The sequence below is a fragment of the Sciurus carolinensis genome, chromosome 16 (genome assembly GCF_902686445.1).
Source record: "Sciurus carolinensis chromosome 16, mSciCar1.2, whole genome shotgun sequence".
NCBI lineage: Eukaryota > Metazoa > Chordata > Mammalia > Rodentia > Sciuridae > Sciurus > Sciurus carolinensis.
Window position 1 is genome coordinate 32,425,368 of NC_062228.1, and position 22,209 is coordinate 32,447,576.

Below are 22,209 nucleotides of genomic sequence, written 5' to 3' on the forward strand. Positions count from 1 at the left end.
TCAGTCTAGACTAATTATTCCATATCAGTCAAGAACCTTCCACATATTCTACCCAATGTTCCATGAATCTTGAGGTTTTCCATTAGGGTAGTGGGAACAAGCACTGTTCCCAGCCTGTGTGAGTAGAGAGTGCCTTCACCAACAATCCTTCCAGATGGTTCCATCCCCAGCTTTGGGCAGTTTCCCACACCCAGGACTCTGCTGAGGACAGTTCTCTGCTGCGTACTGCAGAGAGCTCTTCTGCAGGGTTCTAGAGTTTTCCCTCTGTTCAGTTCCCCCCTCTCCAGTCTACTGTCACACCATCTGCCTCCATGATTCCCATTTCTCAGGCATCACCAATATTTCATAAATTTTGTCCATTTATGGTTGCTTCAAGCTCCAAATAGGCAACTTACTGCTCCACCTTAGCTGAAAGCAGTTCTCCAGATCTGTCCCTCCACACTTGCCTTCTGTTTGTAACTGTTAAGCATCCGCCTGATTAGTTGCCTGGCTAATTTGCTCTAGGGACTCCAGGCTGTTAGTCACCTTCTCACACCTCCATCCATCAAGTCACCATGGCTGCTGCTCTGGCCTTGCCATTCCTTCAGATCACTGCAGCCCCCTGGTTTCTGATCCATCTGGAAGATTCCTTCCTCACAGGCTACCTTGGAGCCCACTTCTGCAGCCACGTCTGCTAGCCTTCATCCAGAGTCCACCCAGCACTGACTCTCGGCAAGCTGGTGCCGCTCTGCCTGAGGCATTCCTGATGTTACTGTCAATAGTGTATCCTCTGGGTCTCACATCAAGCCTGATGGGTCGTCTGGCCCCCAGTAATACTGCATGTCCCTTTCCCTCCATCTTCTCCTTCCTCTGCCATCTACGAGTGTATTTCTGCTTCATCTTAGCATGGGCCATTGCGTTCTCCAATCTCCTAAAAATCTCCTTAACAATGAGTTCGCCATGTCCCGGGTCCTTTGCCTGGAGATTAGCCTGGTGTTCCAAGAAGTGCCTTTGATTCAACGCATCCTTGAGTATTGAGTCATGTGTTCTGGTTTTCTTTTTCAAATACTCCAGAAGCCCTATCTCGGAGTACTCTCCTGACTCCCGCTAGCACATGCTCAGTCATACGGCCCAGCACGTCCCCAGCAAGTTTATACTGGGATGGTGTTAATACATTTATACAGAAATTGAACCATATCAATAATATAATAAAGGAGCACAAATCCTGAATATACAGGTGAATTCCAAAGAAAAGGACAATGCCCAGTCATTCTGCATCCAGACCAAGAAATGGGGCATGGCCAGCTCTCCAGAAACCCCCTGAGGGCACTTCCCGGTCAGAGATTCCCCTGCACAAGCCTGACTTCCATCCACAGATTAGTTTTATCTGGTTTTGAACATCATGTAAGTGGAACCCTGCAGTATCTAGTCTCTTGGTTTGACCTCACGTTGGTGAGTTTCAGTCATGTGGCTCTGTGGGGTAGGAGTTTAGGAGTTCACAGATTTTCACTGCTGTGTGGTATTCCACTGTCTGATTACGTCACAAGCATCTTTTTTTTTTTTTTTAATCATTTATGGGCATTGATACCTTCCTAGTTTTGTGACGTTGTGAATAATGCTGGTGCTCACTCTCGTGTGTGTCTTTTGGTGAACACAGGAGCACACTGCTGGTGAGTCCATGCCTACAAGTGGACTTGCCAGACCTCAGGGCAGCTGTGAACACGCTGGTGGATGCGACCTTTCTCCCTAATTAAAGTCCCCAAGCTGAGCCTATCACACAGCAGGTGATGAGCGCCTGAATCCTCTATGAAGGAACCTCAGGACACAACCTCCCAGACTAATAGCTCCTGTGAGCATCACGCACACATCTTGTCCCACCCATGGGCAAGGGCACCTGCTCTGGGATATTTAGTCACCAGATTCTGCTTGTCTTTGGTTGGTGGCATCTCCCAGGGGTGTCAACTTATCCCTGAAACATTGCATCAAACTGTCAGCATGAGAGAAAGCCCCAGGAGACAAGTCTTAGGTGCTCACCCTAGAGAGCCATGCGGGAGGTGTGTTAGAGCAAAGCTAGGTATGAATTAGGGTTCAGATCCGGGAATGTCCCCAAAGGCTTGTGTGCCGAAGGCTTGACCTCCAGGGCAGCAATGTTCAGAGGTGGGGGCTTTAGGGGAGAGATTGGATCATGGGGCTCTGACCTCACCAACAGATTAACACGCTGATGGACTTAGAGCTAAATGGACTGTTGCGAGGTGGTGGAAACTAGGAGGTAGGGTCTAGCTGAAGGACGTGGGTTCTTGGAGGCATGTCCTTGGGGACTATATCTTGTCCCTGGACCCTTCCTCTTTCTCTCTGCTTCTCAACTGCTGGGAGTTGAGCAGCTTTCCTCTGCCTTACCCTGTGCCACAATGGGGAACCTACCTCGTCCCCAAAGTAATGAAGCTGGCCAATCATGGACTGAAACCTCTGAAACTGAGAGCCAAAATAAATATTTCCTCCTTAAAGTTGTTTTTCTCGGGTATGTTGTCACAGTGATGAAAAGCTGACTAACAATTACATGTCTGCTAGTGCGTATATGCAAGCAGAGGCTCAAGGCTGCCTCTTACCTGGAGGACACTCTGGGAATCAGGCTGAGACACTCTGGGAGTCAGGTTCTTACCACAGAGGGGACAAAGCACAGAGGCAGGCAGCAAGTACCACCTCAATTCAGTGCAGCAAGACTGCATGCGGTTCCTCTGAGCCATACGTGCCAAGGCTCCAGATGCCTCAAAGGTACCTTGTCCACCAGTCATACAGTATCCTGCAAGGAAGAGGAGCCACAGAGCGGTCCCATGAGGTCAGTCAGAGAGGACAAGGCCCATGTCCAGAAACTTGACCATGCAGAGACTATTTCTGAGAAAACCGTGATTCCCCACCAACGCCAGCACCAAGTGCCAAGCCCCGATGGTATCAATGCCTGCCTTGTACAGCCCCCCAGGGAGAATGACATCTGTCCTCCTGCTCAAGGCTCCACACACAGGGGATGGGACATCTAGAAGCAGCAGACAAGAGGGAAGAGAGGGAGGAAGCACCAGAGAGAGCCTGGTCCCCACATCTCCCTACTGCAGAGTGTTAGCCCGGGTCCAGCTGAGACAGGAAGAGGGAGAAAGATTAGGCTGGGCTGCGAGGCTGCAGTTTCACAGAAACCGGGATGGGCATTTTATTCCTAAAAAGGAGTCCGTTAGCTAAGTGAGCAGACACATCAAGCCTTCTTCGTGAGGTGTTGTCAAGGAAGGATGGTCCTAAAGGGCTGGAGGCGGCCGCGGAGGGAGAGGCTGCGCAGGTGGGCGTCGCTGTTCCTGCTCCTTGTCCTGGGTCTGGAATCCCCCCGCCCTGCAGCCCACCCAAGCAGAATCCACCCCCCTTGAACCCAGGAGTTCTCAACCCAGCGTTATCCCTCCCAGTCATGGCAGTCGCCTGTATGCTGTTGCCTCCCGATGGGGTTCACTTGGCCCCCAGGGGGAGGCCCTTCTTTCAGGTCCAACCAATCAGAGGACTCCAGCCCACCAGAGCCATCAAGAAAAAGATGTTCCCCGCTGGGCACAGCAGTGCGCACCTGTAATCCCCGCAGATCGGGAGGCTGAGGCAGGAGGATCTCGAGTTCAAAACCAGCCTCAGCAGCTTAGTGAAACTCTAAGCAACTCAGCAAGACCCTGTCCCAAAACAAAATAAAAACGCCCCTGGGTTCATTCCTGGTACCAAAAGAAAAAGCTGTTCCCAGGGCTCACTGCATTTTCTTGGATACTGTATTCACCTGCCAGCCATTCAGTGGGTCAATTGTAGCGACTGTATTGTTTATTTTCAGTATTCCTGGTGCTTCGGCATGTGTGGCCCCAGGGACCCACCAGGTCAACATCTTCCCTGCTCCAGACTGAACCAAAGCCAGGTACCAAACAACCAGGGACAGCCCATGCCCCAAAGCAGCCCTAGTTATGCAAACTAGCCAGTCCTCAGCTGCTTACCCACCTGCCCCAACACCTTGCCTTTCCCTGGAAACCCCAGTAAAGGCTGCCCAGTTCCCCGCCTTGTGCCCCACCCCACTGCTGCCTCCTTTTGCCTCCTGATCAAACCGGGCTTCACTGTGTGGCCCGGGATGGCAAGCCACCCTCACCCCAGGGTAAGTAATCAGCATAGGCCTCTTCCCATCATCACTCGGTCACCTCCAAAAATCAAAATCCTGCAGGTGCACTTGGGACACAGGATACAAAGACCCTGGAAGCCAACTTGTAAGTACCATGTGGAACGTGCTAAATAACCACACGCACAGGGCGATGTGGGGCTGAGAGATCCACAGAGACAGAGCTCAGACCATGTTTCTGAAGCATCTGAATCCACATGCATCACCCTGAGCTTTTTGGTTACGTGAGCCACCAAAAAATTTAAAAACTAAAAAAATTCAAAAATATTTTAAAAACCCCCTCTTTTTATTTTGTCTTACCCAGGTGGGACTTTCTGACCTCTGAATGTATAAATCCTAATGCATTCTCTCACAAGTCCCTGACAGTCTCACCTCCTGCAGGAAGCCCTCCTGGGTTGCCTCGACTTCCCAATCTCTCCCTCGTCACAATGCCCGCTGTTCCCAGGGACTTACAACAGCTTATATTCTCTAATCATTCCCTCGTTTCCCTCTGCTCCAGGGATGCTCTTTGAGACTGTCCCTGGGTGCGCTCTGATGCCTCTGATTGTTTGAGACCCTCACAAAGGTAGCCATCTGTGAGTACATCATCAATGGGCTAATGGCAGGTGATCCCCCTAGTCCACCTACTCCAGAAGTCCACACATAGTCCCCCTAGAGATCCTACAGAACTGACTACACGCTTTCTCCCCTTGTTTAAAATTCAAAGACACAACCACTCCTCTCTAGCCTTCCCCAGAAACATCAAGAACCACATTCCTTCTCAGGAATCACCTGCCCTGCGCCACCAGCACACCAATCTCTGATATTAGTAGAAAGGTCCGCCTGTGCTGTGGCTGATACAGCCTTGCAGTGCCTAGACCCACCTTGGTCCCACCCCACCCCACCACCACGTTCAAGCTGGTTACAGATGGGCAGAGGAGGAGGTAAAGGTACCACTTTCCAGTAGCTTTGGAGTCACATGGTTCTGGGTTCATGTCCTGGCTCTCAGGTTACCTGGTTACATCTCTTTAGGCAAATCTTATCCCCTCTCCAAACCTTAGGAATTTTTGCTCCAAAATGCGGGTATTAGGACCCCACGTGGTGCTATGTGGGTGGGCTTTCTCCAGGATGTGCTGCTGATATCTGCACCTTCTTAATAACCCTTTTCAGAAGCACCGGGTCTCCATGGAGAGTCAGCGTCGAGATTACGATTAGAGGCTAACCGGGCTCCCTCCACCCTTGCACGCCCTCCTAGTTGAATGCCCAGCACCTCCCAGGGGGACAGCAGCATGGCCATCAGTTGCAACTCCGTTAAGAGCTACAGTCAGAGTTCCAGGGATCTCTCACCTGGTATTCAGGTTGAAGAAGAAGGAAGAGGAGGAAGAGAAGGAGGAGGAGAAGAGGAGGAGAAGAGGAGGAGGGGGAAGCAGCATCCGCTCATCCATTCCAAGAACTCCTCAGATTCAGCTACCCAGAGGGAATTATTTGGGGGCAATGACCCCATATTTCCAAAATGAATGAGTGCAGTGGGGATTCTTATGTACTCTCCATTTCTATCTGTTCTTATCCCATGCTAGAGAGGGAAGGGCCTTGGACTTTATCTCCACCTGCCCAGCTGTTCCAAGGTGCCCTGAGGCTCCCTGGAATGCCTTGGGACCGAAAGGCAAGTCCTGGGCTTACCTCTGCTTCTTGGAGTAGCTGGAGAGACTCTGCGGTCCTCTCTTAAGTCTCACATCATCTCTGTAATATGGCTTCTGTAACGTCTCAATTCTTCCCTGACAATGCCCCACACACAGGATGTTGTGGGATGGATGAAACCCGGGAGTGTCTGCAGTACGGGAGCAGCATCACCTCGATCCATTTGACAGGTAGATAAGTCAAGGCTAAGGAATTGTAAAGAGCCCGGGACCTGCTGATTCTTGTTCTGATCCTCTTTCTACAAGGCAGTGTGTACTAGAGTTTGCACACCTGGGCTGCCTCAAGTGTGCCTGCAGACAGTACTGGTCTATGAATTACTTCTTATTAACTCATGTCAAAATAACTTCACAAGTTGAAGATAAATGTTTAGAAAATGTTGTCACACTATGGAATTCCCACAATATCCCAGAGTGTGATCAGAGGGCACACTTTTTTGTACAGGGTCTAGAACTCCCCTCCAGGAGCAAGTGGAATGTGATGGAACCCCTATGATTGGCCCCCTGTAGATCATGCGTAGGCCCATGGTGAGCTGGGAACAGAAAGGAAAACTGGAACCCCCTGCAGTACAGATAATTTGAGAATCACTGTCAACGGATTTAAGTGATCCTTTAGAAAATTTAATGATGAGTATTTTTGATGAAAATAGTTATTTATTTTTATCTGTTTTAGAAAATACGTAATGGCTCCATGAAGTCTATGGTTCATGGATATTTTGATTTAATGTAATGTGAGAAGGGGTATTTGAGTAAAATTTTTCAAAGTAAACCATCTAAAGAAACCTGTTCAAAAAATAATTGTACAGTTGGAGCAAAAGCCACGACAGAATAAAGGTAATATGTGATAAGGGTGAGGAGATAAATCTATTTGTTAAAAACCAAAAGCCATTTCATCAAAATAGCTAGAAAAGAATAAGAGCAAGCACCACATATTTATTGCAATGTGCAGAGTTACTTTCTCATCTATGATAGACTGGGCTATCTTAGATTTTTTTTTTTAAGATACTGTCACTATTTATTCATCTTCTTTATCGGTGAATGTTCTTGCTCCTTATTTATAAGGGGGTCAGGGGGGACAAGGCCCAGAGAGACTTTGAGGCTGGCCTTTGGTTATGTCCAGGCAAAGCCAGGGTTATAAATCAGACTGGTCTGGACCCTATGTTGGAAAAAGAAAACTCCAACCCCTGATTCTTGGGGAATCACTCTAGGAAGCAGGCGGATGGACCAGATTCTTATCTCTGCACCTTCTATTCTGAGGAAATACCCCAAGAATAGTCCAGTTCATCACCTCAGGGTTGCACCAAACACACTCTCCCAAGCCCCGGATTACAACATTTGTGCCTTGTTGGTGCAAATGATTGGCTGCTTCTGTCCCAGGCCCCTCTTCCTCACCCATCCCTTCCACCCCCCACTCCGGGCCCCTAATACTTCATTGGGGTGGTGACTCTTTCAAAGATTCTAAAAATTGCTTTATTTTTCACCACTAATTTGCCAACAAGCTCAGCCGTCAGTCCAGTTGGTCCGAAATGAAATTCTATAATTATACAAAAGCCTGGGTCAGTGACCTCCTGATTGCAATATCTTGTCTCTTTTGTCCCTTCCTTCCACCACCTCGCCCGTGGGACAAAATTGCTTCGGTTTCCCGAGTGAGGTGGTATTGGGAACTAGTGAGGCATGGCCCCGCAGAGGTGTTCATAGCTTTGCAATAATTTACCCATTTTCATTTTGTTTGATTTCATTAACACCTGGGTCTCAGGGGAGAGCCCAGTTGGGAAGGGGGGGAAAAAACGAGTGATTTCTGCCGAAATGGAGTGGTTACCACCGCCTCATCTTGCAGTCCCATGGGGCGCGAAATGCCAAGGGCGGAGGCAGGCCTGAGCGTGGCGGCCAAGGAGGCTCTTCTTCCAGGAAGCCTCCACCAGAAAGGCTCTCCCCTCACACTCCTCGGTCCTGAGGCAGCCCGCACCTCAGTCTTTCTCCGTCGGTGCCATGTGTGCACCCCGTCCTGGTCCTTCTTCCTCAAGGAGTCAGCCTTACCTGCCCACGGGGGTGGCTACACCCAGGCAGGAGTGCTCAGTGGTCAAGGCATGGACACCCAGAACCAGGTTCTGTCCTGGCTCTGCCACCTGATTGCTGGTAGCCTTCATCATGGAGCTCCACACTATGAGCCTCACTTCCTTTATAAATAAGACAAAATGGCAGTACCTCCCTCAGGCGGCTGCTGCCAGGACCAGCTGGGATAATGCAGGGGGCAGGGGCATTGAATGCCACATCTGACACATTTGGAGTGTTCAGGAAAGGTAGAAAATGACCGTGGTGATGGTGGTCATCTTCATGATGTGCTCTCCCCCTCCCCCTCCCCCGCCCCTCTCCCCTCCCCCTCTCCCCCTCCTCCTGTTCCTCCTTCTTCATTAGGAGGCCCGACCCTGCCGCCTGAGTCTCAACAGGCTCTTAGCAAACAAGCCAGTCCCAGAGTGAAGATGAGAAGTTAGCAGGCAGTGCTCATGGGGAGGAGCACCACCCCAGCCCAGGTCCTCGGGAGAGAGATTCTGATCCAATGCAGGGCACACTGCCAACCCACGGGGCACACCCTTTCTCCAAGGCAGAAGAACTCCGGGTGACTTGGTGATGTGCAGTGATGGGGAAAGACACTCCACTGGCTTATGGCAGCTGGGTGGTAAGAGAACCCAGGCCTGGGAGGCCAAGGCTGCTGCCATTTTTGCCCACGTCGACAGCAGACATGTGGAGACACTACCTTGGGGAGGATGTAACTTCCAAACACTCCTAACCAACAGGGAGCGTGGGGATCTGCTCTGTCAGCCTTAAGGCAAGTCCTTCCCCTGTGAGTCGTAAGAGTGTAATGGCAGCTGGCATTTATTAAGTGCTTAGTGTATGCAGACTTCTGAGCACTTCCTACATATTAACCCATGTCATCCCCAAGAGTGGCTTCTGATGTTCCTGTTTTGCTGATGAGAAGTCAGACAGCAGGAAGTGCAGCCCCTCAGTCTAAGGATCAAGAAAGGGGAGAGCAGAGATCCGACTCTGCTCTACCGGACCCTGAGTCCATGTCCCGGGGTGTCCAACAACTCCAGCCATTGCAAAACTCTGCAGGGTCTGAAGCACTACCTCCTGGCACGTGTGTCCTGGAGTCCCAGGTCTGCCGCTGGGGTCCTCTTTTAGGGTTCAACTCCTCTCCAGGGAGACAGTTCACAGGTGATTGGCTTTAGCTCTCAGTGTCCCATCTCAGGTCCTGAGCTCCAGACCGAAAATGCCACTAACCGTGGCTCATGGGCTCTGAAGCAAGGAGCCCCCTCCACCTTGGTCAGGGGCGCTTGAGACCAAGGAGCCCTTAGAACAGGCTCTGGCCCTGGTGGAGGGAGGGACTCATCGCCACCCTTTCCACTCCTCAGCCTCTGTCAATGGTTTGAATGTGAGGTGTCCCCCAGAGCTCCTGTGTTAATGAAGGACAACCCAGAGGTGACATGATTGGAATGTGAGAGCCGTGACCTAATCAGTCCATCCTAGTTTAAAGGACTGAGGGGATGGTAACTGCCGGTGGGCGGGGCCGCGGGAGGGGGCGGGGCGATGGGCGTGCCCCGGAAGGGTGCGCTCCCCTGAGTCCCCGCCCCTCTCTCTCTGCCTCCTGGCTGCCTCCACGTGAGCAGCACCGCTGGACCATGCCGGTCCCCCACGATGTGCTGCCTCACCTTGGGCCCAGAGCCATGGACTTGGTCGACCATGGACTAAACCTCTGGAACTGTGAGCCAGAGCAAACGTTCCCTCCTCTAAATTGCTCTTGTCAGGTGTTTTGGTCACAGCTACACAGAGCTGACAAACATAACCTCTACTCAAGAACTCTTAGCTACGTGATTCTCCAGTCTCCACGTCCTCATTCTCCATTTCCCGAATCCTCTTGGTCACTGGTCAGGCATTCAGGTTCCTGGGCTCCACATCTAGACATTGGGCGTTTGGAGGACACATCGAAACCCAGGCACCCGCATACATAAAAGGAAGCACAGGAATTCCTAAGCAAATAGCGTGGGGGTGGGAAGCCAGGGGAGATGCCCTTCAACTCCACTTTGAGAAACCCAGCCAGAAGGCTGGACACCTTCTTGGCCACCTACCCCCACGTGAGGCTCAATTCAAACACTGAAGGGTTCCCTCTGCACCCTCAGAGACCCCCACTCCCAGCCATCCTCCCACCTCTTGGTGGCTGAGGTCCCCAACCCACACCATCCCAGGGGCCATTGGAAAGCCCAGGGGCAGAGTGCAATCAGGATTCTGCAGCAAAGCCACACCCCATGGCCCCAGCTCATTCCTACCTCATTACTGCCAGGACACTTGCTGTTCTTTTCCAAAGATCTTTCCGTGGTTGGCTCCTCCTCCCCCTCTTCTCCTTGGTGGAGCCTGACCTTCGCATCTATGTGTGACCTAGTCCCATGGAACTGTCTCCATTTCTTTTCACAGTGTGGGAATTTTTCTTTCTCCCAGGAAGCCTGTATCTCTTGACCCCATCTGTACCTCAGTTTCCACAACTGTAAAATGGGGATGATTTTACTTACAGGGCTGTTGGGATAATCAAGTGAGTTCACCTATGGAGAGCCTCTCAGCATCTGAGAGAGAACTTCGTACCTTATGGGCACCAATACATACTTTTTAAAGAGTATACAAATGGGTAGAGGAGACAAGATGGAAAAGTCCCGCCCTGTCTGCTCCCAACACCCAGGCCACCCGCTCCTCATGGGCTGTAATTACCCAATAAGGAGAAACCCAGCCCCTGGGGCTTCATGCACAGCGCATTTTCCAAAGATGAAAAACTCATTTGCTAATAACTACATAGCAATATCTAAAATTTTGGTCGCATTGTGAGGCCGGGTGGCTTCCCCATTCACCAATAATGACAGACCACTTTAAAAAATAAATAACACATATAATTTAAGCAACTAAAACAAACAGCAGCGTTGGCTTTCCCCGGGAAAATGTTTTCACTCTTCCTCAAGGCGTCCCCACGGTGCCCCTGCCTGGGCCTCCCCGCTGAGACAGCATCTCAGCAGGCAGCCGGGAGTGGAGCGCAGGGAGCCAGCGGTGGCAGAGAGGAGGCCTCGCCCACCTCCGCCAGAGCCCCTTCCCGCAGAAACTGGCCTTGTTCTCCCCAGAAATGGCAAGGGGGACGCCATCTTCTCCCTCCATCCTGCGTCCACTCTTTGCTGCTGCCCTCTCCCACAAGAAGTCACAAATGCAAACGTCCACAGGCCACATGGCAGTGCACAAGAGCAAAGCAGGTGGGTATGTGAGGCAATAGGGAGCGGTGAGGTCTGTGGAAAACTGAAGAGCAAATGTCCCTCCCACAGGAGACGAACCTCTCCAATGTTTGCTCTACAGGAATGCAGTCCCAGTTTTGCAAAATCTCCTGAAATTTTTTAAAAAAAAATCAGTTAGGACTTAAATTTCTGATCTTTTTAATTACCTCAAAGGTGTGACATGCTGGCCCCCTTTGCCTCTGATTTCATCTCACCTCTCTACCCTGATTTATCCCGCTCAGGCCGCAGTGGCTCCTTTACAGTTCTTAAACCCTGCTAGGCACATTCCCACCTCAGAACATTTGCACTGAAAATTCCCTCTACCTAGAACATTCTTCTCCCAGATAAACTCACTTTTCAAGAGGCCAGTATTGCTGGAGCAGGGCAGGAGAAGATTATAGCATGTAAGGCCCCAGGACAGGCAGATGGTAGGCAGAGGGTGAGAGTCTATAAATTTGCAGGGGTGTTTGGGTTGTCACAAAGATGGGAGGACATGACAGCATTTAGTGGGTAGGGGACCCAGCATGACAGATTTCTTGCAGGTGAAGACTCACTCACAGACTCAACCACCAAACATCAGGGCAGGTAAAAACCTGGTTAAATGTTCGGAGCCTGAAATTAATTTCTTTTCATGCTGTTTTTAGGTTTTGTTTTGCACAGATATTAAATGCTGAGCAATCTGGGAATCCTGCTGTGTATAAATCAAAAGGAGAGTGTGCTTGTTTGTCGGGCATTTTATTGGTAGTTGGTCACCTTTGGGGGACCCTGCCCCTGAAAACCAGGCCATCTGTGGAGTCTGAATTGCCAGTGGAGCACCAGGACGCATTTGGGGTGTCGAGGTCATGGAGAGTCGATGCAGGGGGCAGACCTTGAGGCTTTTGCTGTCTTTCAGGCGAGCTGAGCTGGAATGTTCCCATTCTGAGGTAACTAGTACTTCATTATAAGTCAGTTTCCTTGTACTTCTCCTCTAGTGTATAGTTGGAATATTATATGGGTTCATATGGATTTATGCAAATGATGTGTAGACAGAAGTTACGTTATTGATGAATTGCATTTCAGTCCAGTGAAAAAAGAAGGAAAGGAGGTCCAGCCCGACACACCCAAGTCTGCGGACATGGACTCCGCAGGACACCGTCAGAGACCCCATCTCTTCGTTGACCAAGCCCGAGCCCTGTCAGAGTTCGGAGCACAGAAACTTCTCTGTGATTCTTAAGGACCATTCTTGGTGGGGGAGGGGTGCCCAGGCAGAGACAACACGAAGAAAGTTCTGCTGTCCAGGAGTGACCACAGGAGGTGGCAAGAATGGGGTGGAGCCGGGCACAGGGGCGCAGGCCTGTAATCCCAGCAGCTCAGGAGGCTAAAGCAGGAGGATCGCAAGTTCAAAGCCAGCCTCAGCAAAAGCAAGGCGCTAAGCAACTCAGTGAGACCCTGTTGCTAAATAAAATACAAAATAGGACTGGGGATGTGGTCAGTGGTCGAGTGCCCCTGAGTTCAGTCCCTGGGACCCCTCACCAAAAAAAGAATGGGGCAGAGAAGCGGGCTGAGAGTTGAATGCAGGAGAGAGGTCACACAGAGAGCTCTGAGGTGTGGTTCTCAGTCACCAAGGAAAAGGGCAGTTTCTGAGACAGGAAAATCTAAGTATAGATTTGGACGTCAAAGCATGCCCAGCGGAGATACAGAACCCACTGTCCAATGCTGGACACCAAATGCCAGCCTGCCACCAACCTCCACCCCACCGATCGCCCTCAAGGTGGCACTTCAGAGTGAACGTGAGCGGTGCAATAGTCACCAGGTGTGTGGTCCTGGGCGGGTAACCCCTAGGGCCTTTGGAGATTTAGAATGGCTAGGCAGGCAGGGCAAGATGGCGGAGCAGGAAGTCAGGGCGGGGCCAGACCAAGGGCACGTGGAGGGTCCCCCCATAAGGTCATCCTCCCAGCTGACGAAGTGCTCATGGACATCAGTGGGGGTTCCAACAAAAAGACTAAAACAGACACTTGGACACAGGGGCACCAGGGGGCCATGATAAGGAGAGCTTGGCGAGGGGAGGAAGGTCAATATCTAGAAAAATGTGACTGCATTACCAATGCCATCCCATAATACATAGGACCAGAAAAATGAGAAACGACACTCCATTTACGTATGATTGATCATAAGGGACAAATGCATTCTACTGTCATGCACAACTAATTAGAACAAATAAAAAATTAAAAGAAAAAAAGAACGAGTCGGTACTTTCCTATGGGACTCTGGGCTCAGGGCCCCTTCTTAGAGAAGTCTGTTACTTTGTTACTTTTGCTCTTACAATGAACCTGCTTTGCTCAGCCAAGACAAGGAACCCAAGACCCACTAGACAAGGAACCTGAGACCCCTAGATGGTAACAATCTTGTCTTCTATGGAATTCTATTCCCTTACCTTGAAAAATAACATTGATACAAATAAATACCCTCTTCCATGATTGTAAAGACAAAACTAGACATGGGCCTCCTGAGCACCACCAAGAAACAATCTTCTTGATGCTCATAGTACCATCTTCTACGCTGTTCATCTCCCCTTAGGCAAGCCTCAAGAATGTTCTAGAACTAATAGAGCTGGCATTCCAGGGTACCCACCCTGGTCATGAATTCTCCAACGAACAAGATGAACTGGGGAAGTCAGATAGAGGCTTAAAACACCTTCTATGGGACTGACGAGCGATTCTGCTGATCGGGGCTGGGCACACTCATCTGGGGTCAGTGGCAGGTGGCTGACTGCTGGCCGCTCTAGGATGGCTTTGACTGGGACATCCCTGCTCTGCAGCACACGGCCTCCCATCCTCCAGCAGACGGGCCAGTCCTGCCCACATGGCAGTGCAGGCACCACGAGGCTGGACTCAGCAAGGCCTCTGGAAAGGCCTCTCCTCTAGGCTGAGACTGGCACACCCCTGCAGGTCCTGCCTCGTTTGGTGGCCCAAAGGCAGCCCGGAGGCCAGTCCAGATCCATGGGGTAGGAAATGCATTCCATCTTTTTGAAAGGAGTGAAGGGTTGTCATTATTTTTGACATTCACCAAATGACAGATTGCATAACTCTATCAGAGAAGAAAAAAGTGGCTGTTTCTTGAAGCAAAAATTTTCCCTCGATCAGCTCAGAAAAATGTTCCTGGGGCAGACACCACGTTGGCGCTGCTCCCCTCCCGGCAGCCACCGGTCACGGAGTACTCGACATGACGAGCCGGCCCTGCCAGTGCTTCACACCCCTGGGCTTCCAAAGCTGGAGGCAGCGCAGCTTGGCTCTTAATTACAAAGAGCCAATTCGTTACACGGATGAGCAGTTACTGTGTGGACTTTTATTATTATTATTACTTTTGTGATAAGTGATATGAATTTCCCTCTTAAGCTAATAACATAACATTTTCATTTTGAAATAAATCAGTTTCAGTCTTTGCAAGCGCATCTATCTAAGGAACCATTAATGACATAACGGTCCAGGGAGCGTGTGGCCTGGGTGAAACACACCAGGGAGAAGGCAGTGAATGGAAGCGGGAAAGACACACTGTGGCGATCTCCTTTCAGCCCAAGACACAGCCATCATGGTCTCCATTTTGCAGATGGGGACCTGAGGACTGAGGGAGACTCTTGAGGCTGAGATGGGCAGCTTTGCTCCCAAAGTCCTCCCCCCACCCGCCACGAAAGACTCCCGGATGACTTGTAAGGGGAGGCCTAGCACCTAGCAAAGACCAACAGCAGGATCTGTCACCAAATGAGACCCTCGAGGCTCCCAGTGTCCTCCCTGATTGGTCTTCTGAACATAACAAGGGCTACAGGCCAGAGCCCTGGCAAGAAACACTCGCGGAATCTGAATCAAATGGAATTTGAATGAGAAGGCTCCCTGGAGACCCGAGAGGCACGGCGAGCATAAACTGAATCGCTTTGCACCTGAGAGGCCCAGAGCACACCTGCACACCGCGCTGGCTAAATTAGGAGAAAATAGACAGGTGGGAAGGGGAAGTGGGAGAATTTCATGCTCCCTGCACTGTTGTGAGTGGCCCTGGGGCCCTTCCGGGAGCCCAGGGGCTGAGGCCAGCCAGGGCTGAGTGGCCACAGGGTTGGGGCCAGCAAGCTCTCCCAGCTGCTCAGCCAGGGCCCCTGTGGAACAGACCCCCGCGGAGAGAGGATTGCTGCCCCCACCCCCAGATTCCTACCTTGAAGCTCTAGTCCCCAGGCCCTCATCCTGCCACCCTATTTGGAGATGGGCCTTTAAAGAGGTGATTAAGGTTAAATGAGGTCATTGGGGCGGGCCTTAATCCAATCTGACTGGTGTCCTTAAAAGAAGAGATTTAAGACATAGGCACACACAGAGGGACAGTCATGTGAGGACACAGGAGAAGACGGCCATCTGCAAGCCAAAGAAGAAACCAACCCTGCTGACACCCTGGTCTCAGGTGTATAGCCCCCAGGACTATGAAAAAATAAATTTCCATTGGTTAAAGTCACCTGGTCCGTGGTGTTTTGTTATGGCAGCCCTAGCAGACAAGTACAACCAATAAGCCCCCATCCATCCTCCTTGAATGTCATGATGTTTAATACCACGTGGAAGTCCTTCCTCATGTCTAGCTACTACTCTCCCTCTTTTTTCCATATGCCCTGACCAGTAGGAAAGGAAGCCACCACCTGAGGGGGCACTCGTGCTGCAGCCCCTCCAGGCAGGGCCAGTGCAGAGGTGCCCCAGGAACGCCTCAAAGCTCACAGGTGTGCAGGGAGCAAGCTGGGAGGGCAGGAGTCACCAGGAGCCAGGTGGGAAGGCAGTTTCTGCTGAGGAGCAGGACACCCAAGGGGCCAGACCCTTTGTCTGTCATTCATTCATTCATTTATTCCTGTGTTCATTCATTCACATGTTGGCTCTGCCCTGGTCCCACCTTAGGGGAATTAGGCAGACCCTCCTGGGGTCTTCCTGCCAATCCCACCAGGCAGGACAATGGCTCGGGAGACGGAGAAGAGCCAGAGGGGCTTTGCAGTTGGCTTCGGTGAACCCCGAAACATCTGAGGCCTGTGAGATGAGAATAGCAACCACATCTTCCTCCCATGGTTTTGGGGGGACTAAATGATATAAGTAAAGGGCTGAGAAGGGCATTTGGCGGTGACCGGCACACTCGAAGAGGTAGGGAGCTGTTTACTGCTGTTAGCATCGCTATTTCCCTCCCTCTGCTGAGAGGCCCCCAGCCTGTGGCTGGGCGCGTCCCATACTGTCTCACAGTAGCTCCATGCCCCCCCCCTTGCTTGGTTTCTCCATTACCTGCAATGTGCCCTCCAGCCCAGCCGTGCCCAGGTCCCCCTCTCTCACCAGCACACCGCTCACGCGGTCATGCTGTGGCATTCACTGTGGCTGCCCCTCTCACTCCCTGGAGGGCTTGTCTCCTCTGTCCAGTGGTGGGGGCACCCTCGGGTCAAGGACTACACCCTCTCCTTTTCCACATCCTTGCCCAGCCTTTCCCAGGTGTGCTTCCTGGCTGATTGATTAGATTTGTCTGGAAAACAGCCCCAAGCTCCATTTGCTAAGGCAAAGGCTCTCAACTTGGGGACATCTTTGGTTGTCACAGCTGGAAGGGGAGATACTACTGTCATCTAGTGGGTAAAGTCCAGAGAGGCAGTTGAACGTCCTACAATGCATTGGGCAACCCTGGCCTGGACCACCGGCTCAAAATGTTCGCAGACACTGCTGTCCTTCAGAGAGAGTGAGCCCTGGGCTTCCAGGTCACTCATTTCTCAGGACAACGTAAGTCGTGGCTGGACTGAGGCCTCCAGCACCTGGAGCGTCTGAGGCCTGAAGCTCAGCCGTCCCACACCCCGCCCCTTGTCAGAGCATCCGGGGATCCCTGCGGATTTGTATGAAGCAACTGACCTGTGACTAAGGCCAGCTGAGCTTGCCTTGTTCCCGCCAGGCAGGGACAATACCCCATTAACTGGGAAGCCAGGTCTGGCACAGCGCAGGGCAAGAACTGGGGAAGGGGAGGGCGACGGGGGCAGCTGAGAGAATAGGGGCAGATGGGGCGGGGGAGGGGGATCTCCTGGTGTTAATTGTTATAGTTGGTCCTACATGAACTTCAGTATCTCTTTCTAGAAGTCCAGTACATTAGGGCTCATGCTTAATCGCATCCCTAATGAGGGCCTCCTTCCACCAACTTTAGGGGTATCCTTGTTCCCACGTGATAGATGAGGAAAAAGATTTACTCAAAGTCACCTGCTAGGAAACAGAAACAGGTGAAACTCAGATTACCCGAATGAGGGCTTTTACTAAGCATCCATTCTGCACTGGGCACAAGAAAGTGCCTGATGGGGGGTGGTGTTAACTCCAGGGGGTCCTAGGAGCCTGATGACCGACACAACCGTACTCTCACCCCACCCACAGCGCAGAGCAGAAGAGGCCGCTGGCCCCCACCCAGCTCCACCCTGATTGGCCTGCGCAGCAGGGGCGGGGTCGCCTGGTCCAAGAGGAGCCAATCAGAACCTCTCTCCAAGGAATTGGTGAGGGGAACGGTGTGTGGTGACCCACAGAAGGTGGCGGGAGAGACGAAGGTCTTGCGGAGCTGCATCCTGGTCAGATCTGCTGCTCGAAGCCAAGGGGAGGCGGAGGTGAGGGAGGACAAGTCTTGCAAATTTCGCAGAGGCACTCAGTCTGTGGAGAAGGCAGGAACGTTCAGGGGAGCAGTGGATTCCTCCTGAGGGTTTGGGGGAGACAGAATGGAGCACACTTCTTGGACTTGAGGGGTTCGCGAACTGGTCCCATCCGTCAGCACTGTGCAGAGCCATGAGACCTTATAGTCAGCAGCCTTCAGTCTAGAGGTGACTGCCCGGTGCGGGTGTCCAGGATCCTGATGGGGTCTGCTGCACTGGGGTTTCCATCGGATAATTGGGAAGATGGTGGTGCCTTCTCCTGAGACTAAAGGTCCTGCCCAAACCCTCCTAAGGCTTCCAACACATTTAGAATGAAACACCAAGACATCTCCACAGTCTATAAGGCCTGACAGGATCTGGCTTCTACCTCTTGGTTGATCTTCCCTTGCAAAGCTCTCTCCCTACTCACCCTGCCCCATCTCTATGGCCTCTTGTTTGTTCTTTGAACATTCTACACATGTTCTTGCCTCAGGGCCTTTGCACTGGCTGTGGAGCTTGCTTAGACCACTGTTCCTGAAATATCTACCTGACTTCCTTCTTCTAACTACATTCAAATCTGTTCACATTTCCTATGATTAATGAGTTCATTGCTGCCTTTTCCCCTTCAAATTCAGAGAGATTCCTCTTCTTATCCTGCTTCCTGTCCACCTCCTCATTCTGCTATCCTGCTATAAATCCTGCTATTGACCATATATGTATAATGAGAGAGAGAGAGAGAGAGAGAGAGAGAGAATGTGTGTGTGTGTGGGGGGAGGGTTTATAGAAAATGCTTGACCCATAGTGAACTCTCAACAAACACTAGTGGTTGTTTTAAATTAATATGTGTATTTTCTTACCCGATTTCATTTGGTCTTCCCCCACGAGAACGCATCCACTTTGTCCTGTGCCCAGCATGCGCTAGTTAATAGGTTTGGGTTAGGGAAGGAGGGAAGGTACTGGCTGTTCAGATCCCAGTCTGGCTGTGCCTGGTGTCAGCCACAGGACCCTGGACAAGCCGTTATCCCTCTCCACCGCCCAACTTCCTCATCTGAAGGATAAGAATGAGTACTGATAATCATAGCAATAATAATATCTGTCTGATGTGATTTTTGTGGGGATCTGGTGAAGTAATCTGTCCACAGTGCCGGGCAGGTATTAAATTAATGAAGGCCAGCTATGGTTTTCACTGGAATGACCAGTGGGGGCCTCAGTTTTCCCATCTGAAAATTGGGAGTGGTGTGAGAATGAAGTGAGCTTTTTTTTTTTTTTTTTTTTGTGGTGCTGGGGATCGAACCCAGGGCCTTAAAGGCAAGCACTCTACCAACTGAGCTATCTCCCCAGCCCCGGAAGTGAGCTTCTTAATAGATAGCACTTAGCACAGAACGAGGCCTCTATAAAAATTACTGGTTATTTTAAATTAAGGTACACATGTACAAACTCACACCCCCTCCTAGTCCTAAAAGCACTGCCCCTTTCTGCTTTGCTCCCACGGAGCCCCCAGAGCACGGACCTTGGAGTCGGCAGTTAAGGAAGGCGGGCTCTAGCTTAGCCGCTTCCGCGCTCATTATTTCCGAGCTGAGCCCAGCATGTCCTTTCGAGGGTTCTTCTTTCCCTGCACACTCTGCAGCCCCTGGCCTCCAGCAAACGGGCAGGCTGGTATCCCCCGCAAAAGCCCCGCAGCGCCACCGGAACCGGCCACTCCCCCTGCGGAGCTCAGACCACCAGGCTGAGCAGCAGCCCTGCCTCTGTGCGATGTTGCTCCTTATTAGGCATCATTAGGTACACAGTAATTATAATAATTATCTGCACTGCTTAGGCGACCATCCTCAGTAACAACCACTGCTATTCAGAAGTCATAATTGCTGCATGCAGATTAAAATGAAGGCTAATTAGATGTCAGTTGCTCCCCCCTCCACAGCCCCCTGCGCAATCTCTATATCCAAAATGCCCCGTGACCACCGGCCATCCTTGATTAATCTGTGGAACCCAAAACAAACAATAGAGTCCACAGGAGAGGGTGGGATATGCCTGTGGGATTACGGGGGAGCGTGAATCGTTTAAAAAGAAAAGAATTCGGGGGACAGAGGGTGGCTAAAGATCTTGGGCTGGGAGCCGGGAGACTTCAAATACTGGTTGTGTCAGGGTTTTCTGTGAGGTTGGAGGGCTTAACTTAGGGAAGTGTCCCGGAGGCACTTTATAACTAACAAGTGGTGCTTATTGAGGGAGTGTGTTAGTTAGCTTTCCGTTGCTCTGACAAAATAACCAAGAAAATCTACTTAAAAAGAGGAAAGGTTTATTTGAGCTCACAGTTTCAGAGATTTCAGTCTTTGGTCACTTAGTCCGGTTGCTTTGGGGCTGTGACAGGGCAGGACACCACGGTGAGGAGCACCTACAGAGCAGAGCTGTTCACCTCATAGCAACTGGGAAGCCAAGATGGAGAGGAGCATTCAGGGTCCCCATAACCCCTTCAGGGGCACGACCCTACTGACCCAGCTTCCCTCCAGGAGACCCCACCACTCCTGATAGTACCATCAGGTAGAGACCACGCCCTCAACACGTGAGCCCCTGAGGAACACCCAAGACCAAGCCATACAGAGAGCCAGGAGCAGAGCAGATGCAGACAGAGCTGCTTTGATCAAGGTGAAACCCCTTGACCTTGGAGACCCCTGCCCTTATCCCAGCTCCTCTGAGATTACGCCGTGGACCCTGACATTTCCTGGGAGACCTATGGGAAACTGCTTGCATCGATGCTGTCTAAGGTCCTGGTTCTCAAATGTGGCCCCCACTGGGATCACCTGGGGGGACTTTAAACTCCTGATGTCGGGGTCCTACTCCACACAACCTGCTTTCCTGGATCTGGGGTACAGCTGGACATCCAGACTTGTTTAGTCTCCCCGCCGACCCTAAGAAACAGGTCAGGTTTGAGAAGCGCTGCTCAGCCTGACCCCGGAGCGTTCGCAGCATCTACAGCTCCGCCCAGCTTAGTGCCAGGGCTTCCTGGTCTGGGCCTCATTTTCCCCGTTTGCCTGGATGAAAATGTGGAACCTAATGACTTCCATGGGCCTCCTGGTTCTGTTTCCTTCAGATGGGTCACGCCAGAGATTGAGGGAGAACAAGGGTGCAGGGGCCTCTTTTTCTTTGCAAGTGACATCTCCGCCCATCCTACAGGCAAGCCTGCCCCCAGGGCTGCAGAATAAAATGCACAGGAAGGCAGCTACAGTCCATTTCCCTCAACAGGCGAAGCATTATTGAAAAGGAAAGGGTTAAACAGCAACACACAGCCGCACAGGTCTGTGCATACCTGCAGAAATGGAGCCTGCCAGGGGGACCTGCCGCAATGCTCTCAGGGCACGAGATGATGTGGGCACCATTAGCAAGGCTTCCAGCCCCCAAGTGACCCTCAGTAAATGGCAGATCTGGCTACTACTGTTGTACTCAACTCCAGCAGTTCCCTAGTACATTAGCAGAACGCTAATCCTATGAGACGATACCCAGTGAAAATACTGCTACACCCACAACGAAGTTTAAGGCTCCTGCATTTTGGAGAGACACAGTACAAATAAGCCTAGTGAAGGTTCTGAGAAGGTCTGCAATGAAGAATTCCGTGCACTCTGTTGAACCCGTAGTTCCCAAATGCCTTTGACCACAGACCTCCGCTATATCTGTGAAACGAGTGGTCCACCAAGCACAGACTGAGACAGACAGAAGTACAGACACAGACACCAGTTAGTGAGGTCTAAGGGAACAGAGGGCTGATTTTGAGCTACTTTTGTTGACCAAATATTGGTGAAACTGACACACATTTGTCTGACTTTGGCTTCAGGAAACACACAGCCCAGCAAGAAATGAGGACAAACATCCAGGCGTTTCAAGAAAGGGGATCAGCATGCACCAACAGGGCCCTGTCCGTGTGGATGAAGTGTGGAAGAGGAGGCACCCGGGAGGGGGGCCAGACAGGAACTGTCTATGTAGTACTCTGGCAAGAAGGACCGAGTTAACAGACCCCAGCTTTGCTAACTCAATTATTTGCAATGCAACTTTCATTGTCTATAAAATGCCTTTTATAACAGGCGTCATGGAGCAATGAACTTTCCAGGACTTGATCCAGGACCTCCCAGCCTCCAGAACTGTGTGAAATACATTTTTGTAGTTTATAAATTTCCCAGTCTCAGGTATTCTGCTATAGCACCACAAACAGATTAAGACACCTTCCTACTCTGTAAATATCCAGAGCTTCCCATGCAGCTCAGCACCCCAATGAGCTTCTCTTACCACAAACCCCTTCTCCAGGGCTGTTGCCATGGTTTTCATGCACCACAGCATGACCAGGAGGAAATGCTAGGCTCCATTCTAAACACCACACGTGTATTATCTCACTTAATCCTCACTATAATCCTATTAGTTGGGTACTTCTTTTATTCCCATTTTGCAGATGGTGAAACTGAGGCACTG

At 51.1% G+C, this 22,209-nt stretch overlaps 1 protein-coding gene across 3 annotated transcripts in view; it reads right to left on the reverse strand.

The window, feature by feature from the left end:
* Positions 1-10,803: 10,803 nt before the first annotated feature.
* Cyld (CYLD lysine 63 deubiquitinase) overlaps positions 10,804-22,209 on the reverse strand; it is a 142,844-nt gene continuing 131,438 nt past the window's right edge. For 2 of the 3 annotated variants that reach the window (XR_007105358.1, XR_007105357.1), the window contains one exon: positions 10,805-11,239. The gene's annotated coding sequence lies outside the window, so the exon portion shown is untranslated. Of the gene's footprint in view, positions 11,240-22,209 lie in introns of all 3 variants that reach the window. The other variant, XR_007105356.1, reaches the window with a different exon arrangement.